Genomic DNA, 11,923 nt, shown 5'->3' on the forward strand with positions numbered 1-11,923 from the left:
GGATTTTTAATGAATGTTAAATGCAAATGCAGAGCTAAGAGCGATTACTGGCCAATTGCAGAGCAATTATCTTTTTTTTATCTTCTTTAAATATATAATTGTTGTGACAGGGTCCTGTGTTGCACCCCCTGTTAGCCAGTTTGTAAGAGATATTAGAGACAGACATAAAAAAAAACAAAAAAAAAAACATGAAGGCAAAAACACACACACACAAAAAAAACGGCTCACAGATGTTGTAATGATATGAGATAATTTTAAGGAGTGAATGGGGTGAAAAGGCTGGATTTGTTAGAAAAGGGAATACCTACGGAGGTCTTTTCTGCAAGCAATACCATGACTTCATTACCATGTCAATTCTGGGAAAAGGTCCTGATCTAACACAGCAGTTGGTTGGATCCATATGGAGCCGATGAGACCCTGAATGAATAGTGAATTGAAAAAACTGCTGGAATCTGCTTTTCACTTTGTTCTCGAGATGACCGGTGTAAAAGACCCAAGAATGATACAACTGCACAGATGGCCTGAAGAGGTAAGAGCTGGCAGGATTTAGTTTGCGTTTAATCTTGCCTGGATGTTTTTTTTGTGTGTGTGTGTGTTTTTTGTCTTTTTTTTGTGTGTGTATCAGACGACTTTTGTTGCTGGCCTGAATACATGCTCTGTAACTTTTCAGTTTAACACAGAGAAAACTTATAGCTATGGAATGCTTGTAAACTGAAGTTTTCACCCTAAGTTGGCAGTCATTCCATGTGCGTTTCGTGTGAATTTAACTTATTTTTCTTTCCAGCCTAGAGTTATTATTACCACACACTTACATCATTAACATTAGGATCTGACAGGGACGCTAAGCACTTGCGAGTCATCTAGGACCAGCGAAAGTACTCAGAAGGAAATGCACAAAGCTTCTGGCTCTGCAGGGCTGGCTGGAATGGCAGAGGACAAATGTTCCCCCTCCCCTGGTGACACCTTGGTGACTGAGAACATCAGCCAAAGCTGTACCATTCCCAGGAATATATTGTTTTCTGGCTAGTTTGAAATGCATATGTACTATAAATAACATTATATAAAGCTCCCTCATTTAAAACGCCAGGCGAAGCACGGTCACAGCGGCGGGGGTACTGTAAAGAGGGTGACATAATGGAATTCATACTTTTGTGTTGAGACTATGAGCTTGGTGGTGAGTATGACATTATAAAGAGGGACCATTATAAAGGAGATATTATAAAGAGGGATCATCCCCAGGAATCTGAAAAACCAGGCTATAATAATAAACTGCTCCTCGGATACATTTGCAGATCATCCCATAGTTACAAACTAAACTCCAAATTGCTGAAAAACCTTTCTTACAGGGCCATAACAAGGGGTGTGCGAGCGGTTCTGCCACCAAGGGCGCAAAGTCGAGGGGGCAGCATCGTCACTGCCCCATGACACCTGTATGTATAATGTTCAGATATGTTTAATGTACATGTACTCTTTAATGGCAGGTTATTTTGATAATAGATGGGCTGCCAACTTTTATACCTGAATTCACCCCTGCCGTTAACTCTAACCTGTGCACTGACTGTTCCTACATCCGCTAGCCCCATTTCAAACCTCACCCATTATTTACATAATCTTTTTGCAAATTAAAGAGGCAATTAGTGATACAGGGAGAATATACAAACTCCTCTCAGTTAGGGCAGTAGTGGGAATCGAACTCACGACCTCAGTGCTGTTATCGCAATTGGAGGAAAAAAACATAATGCCATCTCAGGATGGTACTATGTATACTTACCGGACAATCTGGCTTCTGTAGTCTCCAGGGATTCTTCTGCTCATATGGGAGATGCCGTCTCACACGTGTGCAGTGCCAACTAACACAGTACAGCAGTGATCTCATAGGATTTCTCTGCAGAGAATCTGCAGTTTTTACTGTGCATGTGCTGTCTTCAACAACCTGCACATGCGTAGAGCGACTATTAACAAAAATGAAATGGCTGAAGTAGTATGCAGTCAGGTTTACGCTGCCTTAGGGATGGCCATTGGTGGACTGTCCATGGATGGTCACCATCAATGGTTCCATCGGTGATTACCATCGATGGCACTAAACCATCTATGGTGAACCATGGATAGTTTGCACCCATTGATGGCCACCACTGCTGGGGGGCACGGCAAGCTGTGGGCCAATCAGAATAGGAGCAGGGCTTGGCGGGCCATGGGGGGCGGGGACAAGCTCCGCCTTGATGGAAAAAGAAAATAACATCCTAGTGTGTCATCGATGACAGAGAAACATTGGATCTCTACCATCGATGGCAAAACCATCAGTAGGTGACCATCAGTGGTCGATGGCCATCCCTACGCTACCTGCAACAGATAAAACTGCAGTGGATGTAATATTGTTAATAGCTGCAGTGCATAATTCTGAATCTCAGAGATATGTTGCAATACAATATATTAGTACCACAGTTAAAATTCGAGATGAGTGGATTTTGGCTCCGATTTTCCCACCAAGTTCGGATTTTAGAACAAGACAAAACATCATCTTTCACAGACAAAAATTACCTTGTGCCCCGTTCTGAGATCCAAACTTGGCGGAGTACCCAAGCCAAAACCAAACTACTCATCTCTAGTTAAAATATGGACAATACTAAGTAGATTTTATTGAGCTGGAAATTATTGATAAAATTGACCAATAGTTCTGCTTTTGTTTAATTGGTTTGCAAATTATATAAAGTGATAATCATGAGGACTAATTGTGACCAGGGCCGGCATTAATATTAGGCAAGCTTGGGTGCCTGCTAAAACACCAGTAATTAGATGACACAGAATGAGTGTCATAATGTCATTCATACTGTATTTATATTGTCTCTACTCCGCATCTACACAGATACTGTTGACAAGGAAAAGCATTCAGCAGCTTATTCATGTGAAGCTCCTCCATGTCAGTATTACGCTGGGAGTGTGGTGTTGATTATGTCACAGCAATGCGCCATACTTCCAGGAGTAGATGATGTCACGCCTGCCGAGGCACAACGCAAAGGGCTGGGGCACAACCCGAAGAGCATATACTGCCTCAAACAAGGGGGGTGCCACCCAAGACACCTCCAGGGCTAGAGCTGGCCCTGTGTCTGACGGGCAAATTATTGAAATCATCAGTTTGTGACTCAAAGATTAAAATCTTCGGCAATCTCAATGATGAAGGAACCACATGTTGTATACAAGTGGAATTTAATACAGTTTCATTTGATTTAAAAAAGTGTCTTATGTATTTATGTAATGGTCTGTTTTGGCCTTTTGAGAGGAAGGAAATCTGAATGTAGAGTGTCCTGTTGTATTGATTTTTTTTAATGACTGATCTTTTAACATGAAGATGTATGTACCTGGTTGCGTACATTGGATACTTCAATTGCTATAACATGTGGGGCCCATGTAGGGTTCCAATCATGTTTTTGGATTCCCCTGATTGTTAGATATGCAATACATTGACAAATGGGATTCTAGAAAAGTGCCACACCCAAACCAAACCAAACCAAACCAAACCAAACCAACCCAAACCAAACCAAACCAAACCAACCCAAACCAACCCACAGGGACTGGAGAGAGATCTTTCAGATCCCTTTCAGGATAGTATTTGCGATTAGAAGCCCACAGGCTTTAATAGGTGTATGTACCTGGTTATCAGTGCTTTACCGCATTTTCCTCAGCGATAGATACAAACAATAAAAGTCACTCACCTAATATCCATAAACAACACAGCATCCGGTTTCCCACAGCCGATAGCGCACATGAGTGACATCACCACGTGAACTCACCACCATGAAATGTCTCTCACTGCTTCTGTAATAAGATAATACATCGGATTACTTTAATCATTCAAAATTGCAAAAAACAGTTACATAACTATTTCAATAGATAATATATACAGCTAATTTAAATCACAGCATCCAATGAATATTGCGAGTGTAAAACATAATGCACTTAGCAAAAACAATATAAAGTACTCAGGACATACTCATTCACTGATCTTTACAGAAGGTGAGACTATTGTATGGGACACAAAGAGCAACATTGTAACAAAGTTTGGAACAACATATCACACATAGGTAATTGTCTACAAGAAACAGTTTAAACCAAGAGATTATTTTAACCCTCTAGGTGCTAGCTTACATAGCTGGTAGTACCTGTCCATGCGTACTTAGTTATGTAGGTAAAACTGAGCGACAATTTAAAGAACATATGGTGTTGCATCGCCCAGCTATATGCTCAGCACTACTGTATCTAGTGGGTCTAGCGATGAACCAGTGGCATGGCTTTTTCTTATAGCGGGCCACAATCTATCAGTACTCAAATACCGGATTATAGATCATGTACCAATACCCCATAGCGGAGGAGATCGATCTAAACTTTTGATGCAGTGTGAGACTAGGTGGATCCACTGGCTATGTACGCTAGCACCTAGAGGGTTAAATGAATCTCTTGGTTTAAACTGTTTCTTGTAGACAATTACCTATGTGTGATATGTTGTTCCAAACTTTGGCCCTGATTCAGAGCCGCTCGTTCGTTCTGACCGATGTTCGCACATCTGCGCATGCGTACGGATTTTAATACGCATGCGCAAACCAGTCAGTGCGGCCGAAAATCATTTGTTCGCTATATAGCGAATGCCTGCTATTTTGAGTGACAGAAGGAGGCGTATGTGGGTGGTAACAGGGGAAGGTGCTTGAAAACGGGGGTGTGGAATTCGAACGCAGGCGTGCCTAAAGGTCAAAACGGGCGTTTTATGGGTGTGCATAATTAATACAGCAGCGTCATTGACCACGTCACTTGTTTTTTTTTTACTCAGTACTGCTCACAAAATAGCGGTTGAAAAAACCAGCCACAAGAATAGCGAGCAGTTCATACGCTGTTCGATGTACTCGATTAATCTAATAAATAGCGGACATGACGTATGCTGCGAGCGGCAAGGGGGCGTATTTTTAAAGATTACAACCGCAAGTTTTGCTCGCTCGTTCAGACTTAGAGGCGTGAACAGACCGCAAAGAGCGAACGGTTTATTTGAATAGCCACCCCTTGTTTTAGAACGAACGACCGCAAATAGCGAGCGGCTCTGAATGAGGGCCTTTGTTACAATGTTGCTCTTTGTGTCCCATACAATAGTCTCACCTTCTGTAAAGATCAGTGAATGAGTATGTCCTGAGTACTTTATATTGTTTTTGCTAAGTGCATTATGTTTTACACTCACAATATTCAATGGATGCTGTCATTTAAATGAGCTGTATATATTATCTATTGCAATAGTTATGCAACTGTTTTTTGTAATTTTTCATGATAAATGTAATCCGATGTATCATCCTATTACAGAAGCAGTGAGAGACGTGGTGATGTCACTCATGTGCGCTATCAGCTGCGGGAAACCGGATGCTGTGTTGTTTGCGCGAGGTGTTTGGGGATATAAGGTGAGTAACTTTTATTGTTTGTATCTATCCCTGAGGAAAATGCAGTAAAGCACTGAAACGTTGGAATATACGTGCCTGCTGGTGATTATTATTTGTCTAAGACCTGAGTGCCGCTTCCATGGAACATACACTTACCCTATGTGGGGACTGCTGAAGGCACCGAGCACAGCTATATAATTGGAACAGTGAGTGCATACACTGCTTTGTGCATTGTGTGTGTATATATATATATATATATATATATATATGTATATACACACATACTGTATATATATATATATATATATATATATATATATATTATAGAAAAAATTCTGGAACAGTGGAGGAGCTACTGGGGTGGAGCTATAGAAAATCCATTATATTTACATTATATATCTATTATTTATACATATATAGTATTTGGAAAAGAAGGCACTCAAAAGAGCCTTTAAAATAAAACTTATTTTATGAAAAAAAATTTTTGGCCCGTCATAGTTAATGAGAGGTTCAGGAACTGAGTTCATGCTGATAAATAGCATACATAGCACTGTATATATACACACACGAAGGACTGTAGCATTACCACGCTGCACAGGTGCCTGAACAATACATTCCTTTCATCTTTAGTAGTGGCCGCATCTAATTACTGGCTGAACCAATGATGATGAGACCATACCCTGGGGACCGTTTGAGCACCTGCTTTCTCCTGCAGGGTCCATATCATTCATATGCCTACTACTATTGATATTGTCATGCCTCTGGGTAAGGTGCCCATCGGAATGAGCAGATCTCTCCGGCGGAAGGGTGAAGATTCCAGCACTCTGCGTATTGTGGGAATGGCTGGATGTTTACACTTACACATTCATGTGTACACACTGAGGTTACACGGCTTTATGTGCAAGAGGCAGAAGAATCCTCACTAGTGCCAACACAGTAAATCAAAGGGCTCCCTGGCATTATCTGGCTTCCTTTCTGGCTTTAAAAGTTAGAACAGATGTCACCAGAGAGGACAAAATGGATTTCATCCATCGAGAGTGGCCTTTCTTAGCATCACTATTATGAAGCTCCTTGAAATGCTAATGAACACAGTTTGTGTTGCTGGGACTGCATAGAGATGGTGGGAAACAGCTCCGATCCCAACAAAACCCTTTGTTATTAATCAAGAAAATCTGTTCTTCTGAAACAGCCCCAGTACTTGAGATTGTGTTGCCACTTGCAATGCTGAGATCTCTATAGCAATCACCAATGAACAAAAATGCCATAAAAACAGTTTGGCAGGCTGTGTGGGAGATGGCCCTCATTTATGTCGCTCACCCGCTTTTTGTCCCTCCGGAATGTACAAGTACAGTGAACAGGGGCAGAAAAGTTTTCATCAACTTCTTCTCACATTTCCTTCTAGATACTTTTCGTCCGCATACGGAATTAACCGATTAGCTGCTCAGAACTCTGCAATTAGCTGCTCAGCACTCTGCAATAAATGACTATAGAAAAAGAAAAACAAAAACTCAGTATTATGTCATGGAAACGTAAAGAAACATATGGTGATTGTGCATGAAGGGGATTTTGCTTTGAGTTTGCTCACGGCAGCCCCTCGTCTAAATAGCTATTCTCCCATGACTGTATATGGAACCTTCGGCAGAGGATGTAACAAGTCACAACAGCTATTTCCATATGTACAATCTAGTGGAATTTGTCAACTGGTGCTCTAGATACACAATGGCCTATAGTGCACTATTAAGTTAGGAGGTACAATATGGAACAGTTTTGGACATGTATTGAGGAAGTTTATAAAGGTACACATCAGGGCCGGCTCGAGGCATGTTCGACCAGTGCGGTCGAACAAGAGCGCCACCCCATAGAGGGCGCACCCCTCTCAAACATTCCCGATTTCAGCCGGACAGTCCTGTTTTTCGGGCACTGCCCTGCTGTTGCACCTGCGGGGCAAAGTGTCCCGCGGGCAGTTGGGAGGTTGCACACCACCACTGCCATAGCCGTGCAGCGGTGCCGGCCCCGGAGAAGAGGAATTCACTACAGAAAGAGGGCTAGGGGCAGCCCAGCTACTGAGTAGTGCTGGGCTCTCCCTCAGCCTGATGTTAACGGGAGGTGTGCCATACGAGCACGCCCCCAAATAATGTCATTTAGGGGGCGTGACCTATGGTAATTAGGCCATTCCCCCATTCCCATCACGGGAGGTAATTAATATGTGGGGGGTGGGGTGAATATGCTCTGTGTGGCTTTAGGGGGCCCCCACTACTTAGTTGCACCAGAGGCCCCACTGCCTTAATCTGACCCTGTGTGAACTGATGCATCCCATGGTAAGAAGGATGCAGCAGATTGCTATAACATTGCAGTGCAGCATATAGGTGTTGTAGTGAAAAGTGTTTAACTGTTAGATTAACTTGCCCTTGGGGATCCACTGGTCTTTTTAGTGTGCAGCAGACAACCTGCGCTCAGGCCAATATCACAAAAGACGTCATCGGGGCAGCTGAGTGATGCTGCGCTCACTGGTGACACTGGGCCTGAATCAGAGTTATATGTAAACCCGATGGTTTGCTGTACATACATCTCTGATGGTGCAGAACAAGTATTGCATGATCGCAGGCAGTGCCCCCAAGACGCAGCCTGACTGACATTCTGCCGCCGCTTGGGGGCGTGGAGTGGGTGGCGCCAGCCTGCATTCCTGGACAGCCGATGCCGGAAATATTGCAATGTTGATCCGATGCTGCATGTTCGGACGCAGCACTGAGAACTGTGATGATGGCTGGAGGCCTCTTTCCCTCTCAGACGCCTCCCGCAGGCATCAGCATATTAGTTGTACCCTGCGGTATTGCACAGTCGATTCCTGCGGCTGTGCAGTACCGTATATACCTGAATCAGGCCCACTGTCCGGCAACAGTAAGAGTGATCTTATCACTTGCATGGCCAATAAATTATCCATAAGCGCATATGTCAGTCCGCTTACCGCTTACACATGAGCCATTCAACTGGAAGTTTCAGATTTCTCAAATAAACCCCAAACAATAATATTTCTTTTTTTTTAAATTAAAATTATAAAAATTAATACTTATTTAACCCCCAGGCCATCTATGGACCATAAAGGGTAAGGAACACTTGTAGTGATAAAGGGGTAGGTGTGTCCATAACCCCTGAGCTCCACAATGTCTAGAACTTGTCACAGCACAGTAGCAGCTGAGGTGCCACAGGCATCTCTACCTGCCCTAAAACAGTGGGAACCCAGCAGTGATTACATGGTGACTTCCACCAAGGGGTGGGGAGTTGGGTGTTGTGTTGGCAACATATTTTGGTGACATCTATTTTCAACATATAACAAATCTCTGACTTGCAAGGTTGACCTGAGACATTAACGTCGGAACTGGAAGCAGGACAATTTACTAAACACAGTGCAAGCCAATTGGTGCCCAAATGCAGTCCCATTATTTATTGCGTGGTGGTGACACAATTGCAGCCCTTTGCATTGCTTGTGACATTACGTTTCAGCGTGCTTAGTAAAAGCTGTAAATAATCTGAGCCCACAACCAGTGGGATAGCTGTATGCGTGTCTGCTGAGAACTCTAACACTTGACCAGGACCACAGATGAGGAACTGTCATCTAGACTTGCTGATACCTTACAACACAGTTAGGGAACAGATGCTGTTAAGTTTGCCTTTGGAGCATCTGATTACCATGCTCTTTCTTAGGGCAGGCCACCTGTGCCTGCACTCCTCTCAGGGATGCGGGACTGGAGGGGTGGATGGACTTAGTTGGATCCTTGTTCGCAACCCAGACTTCCTACTACGCATAGAAAACTTCGTTTTTGCAGTTTGCTGAATACTGGGCGGCCACATTGGGCTCCTAACAATGAATGAGCCTGTTAATTTAAACCATGCGGAAACTAGTGTTTCTGTAAATGTAACGGGCCAATAAGCGATTATGAATAGACAGGGCCGGCTCTAGGGTGTTCGACCAGTGCGGTCGCACAGGGGCGCACTCCTCCCCAACATCCCGATTTCAGCGGGACAGTACTGTCCCGCTGTTCCACCTGTGGGCCGGAGTGGCCCGCTGGTGGTCAAATTGGGAGGTTGGGGACCCCCATCACCGCAGCTGTGCGGCGGTGCCGGACCCCAGAGTCTGAATGGATGCTGCGCACATGCGCGCGGCATCCATTCAGTGATGGGAGAGGGCTGGGGGAAGCCCAGCTACTGAGGCTCCCCCCAGCCTGACGTTATTTGGCACGCTTCCAAATAACGTCACATAGGGGGCGTGGCCTGTGGCAAGTAGGCCACGCCCCCATTTTCGGGCGCACACCCTCTTAAGAGCCGGCACAGGGTGCTCTTACCCCTGGAGCCAGCACTGTGAATAAACCCCATAGAGAGTGCCACAATATTAAAACGTAACCTTATAATCTCACTTTGCAAATGTGAGAACTACATGCAGGTGGAACCATCCAGCACCGGTGCTACCATTAGGCAACTTTAGGCAGCTGAGTCCGACAAAAAAAATAATTAAGTATGTCTCATAGATACTGCTATCCAGGCTGCGCTAAGTCTCGAACCCTACACATGACCTCACTGGTCACTGCCAGCGCCAAGTCTCTGTTGCAACCACTGGTATCTGAGTTGCTCATGTAGCAGCGTTGGTGCCAAGTGAGGGGACGCAGGGGTGACAAGTGAGGGGACGCAGCTCCTGAGAGATGGAACCTGGTGCTAGCATGTCCCTCCCCTGCATCCCATGATCTGCCACTGACAGCCCCCGATCCTCAGCCTCCTCTAGCGCATGCATATCTTTTTTTTTTCCGGGAAGGGGGCGTAGCCACGCCTCCCGTGAATAGGCCATGCCCCCTATTATCCGGGCCCGCCGCGGCTCTCAGCGGGCCTGTGTGTATGTATGTGTTATTGTGTATATGTGTTAGTGTGTATATATGTGTATGTATGCGTTATTGTGTATATGTGTTATTGTGTGTTTCCTGGGTATTTTCATCAGCGAATTCTCCGATAAACACATTTACCATTGTAAGCTGAATAATTGGCTGAGACAAGTTCAGTTTAAAATTTAATCGCGGCGACGCCATCTTGTGAATGGCCGCAAGACTCCATTTTGGAAATGAGATCGCAAGACACCATTTTTGTGGTCAGCGTCAATTCAAGTTATAACTCAGGAGCTAAGAACAGATGGCAATGTTTTTGTTAACCTACCAAGGGCAACTGGAAAAACAAGCTTTCTGAGTAAAAGTAAATAAGAAGAGACAATGGGTATTTTTACATACAAATTGGGAATCCCTGGATGCAGATAAAGTATAGTTGTGGCAATTGTAATATAATATCTACACAATTGGATTTGTCTGAATCCTAGACAGGATGGCCCCAAATTCCACAGCTTGAGGTGGTAATACATTTGCATTTCACACAAGAGTCTATGAGAACAAAAGAGGTTCTGTTTTCCTTTGAACACACAACAGGTGGGGGCCTGCTGACAGAGGGCATGTAGAACTACAACCCTCAGCCATCCACACTGCTGGATGTTCACTTCGTGTATGAGAAATTATGCACTTAAATCTCACCCATTAATAACTAGCGTCCTTATATCAAACCCCGAATACTCACACACTACATATTCGCACACAAGGTTCCATTAGCATCAAATTGTATGATTCAAGTTGGTTAAGTTAGTTTAAATGCTAAGAAATAGAGGTTTTTGATATCTAAGGTATTATACATGATAAGCAAGGTGTGTTTGGTTTCGTTCTGATTTTTACAGAATCCCGGTGTTATCGGTGGAGAGATCGCATCATGCAAACTCAAGTTATGGATCGCAGAACTTACAAGCAACAAAATGTTTAGTTGATGGAATGTTACAGGAGGCGTTACCAGAAAGACTCCGGCTGTTAGAGGCAGGGAAAGTCTATTTGAAACAACCTGTTAAATGTGTCGTTAGATATGCTTCTCCTCTGGGAACCAATGAGATCAGCAGGAAGTTCCCCCTTTGTCCTGTTTCAGTCTGGGGGGGAATAAATACATGTGTCCGAACACTGGTTTGCCAGTTCATGCTGAATTTTGGGTGAACTGAGGATATCTAGTCAGAAGTCTATCTCTGGGTCCAGAGACGCAGCGTATGTATAACCGTACTTGGGTCTGTATTATTTCCTTTTACGCCTAACTTGTGTATGTATAGATTGCGTGTAACTGACTGTACTTTTACCTGAATAATACTTGTGCGTTGGAAACACAGATTCCACTCCTGTCTTTATTTGCGGTTAAACTGCATACGCAATTAGCGTTCTGTTTAGAGGTTTTAGGCAGGGTTTTGTCTTAGAGGTTCTAGGCAGGTGAATCTTAGAGGTTTATAGGAAGGAATACATTAAAAGGTTTATTGACGAATTCAACACCATCCAGGGTTCAAAAGTTAAAAGATATGCTGAAATCTCTTGTGGCAAATTCACCTGAGCCCTTACTTAAAGAAATCATGAAAATTATTTTGCTGTGTTCTACAATAAGGAACACATTATATATCT

The 11,923-nt window shown here is 43.7% G+C and overlaps 1 long non-coding RNA gene across 1 annotated transcript; it reads left to right on the forward strand.

Annotated features, from left to right (window-relative positions):
- Positions 1 to 346: 346 nt before the first annotated feature.
- Positions 347 to 11,639, forward strand: LOC148516810 (uncharacterized). Its single transcript, XR_015879359.1, has 2 exons — positions 347 to 529; positions 11,170 to 11,639. It is a non-coding gene; the product is annotated as an uncharacterized LOC148516810 (long non-coding RNA).
- Positions 11,640 to 11,923: the final 284 nt, after the last annotated feature.

This window comes from Taudactylus pleione, unplaced genomic scaffold (assembly GCF_031769625.1).
Source record: "Taudactylus pleione unplaced genomic scaffold, aTauple2 ptg000238l, whole genome shotgun sequence".
Classification (NCBI taxonomy): Eukaryota; Metazoa; Chordata; class Amphibia; order Anura; family Myobatrachidae; genus Taudactylus; species Taudactylus pleione.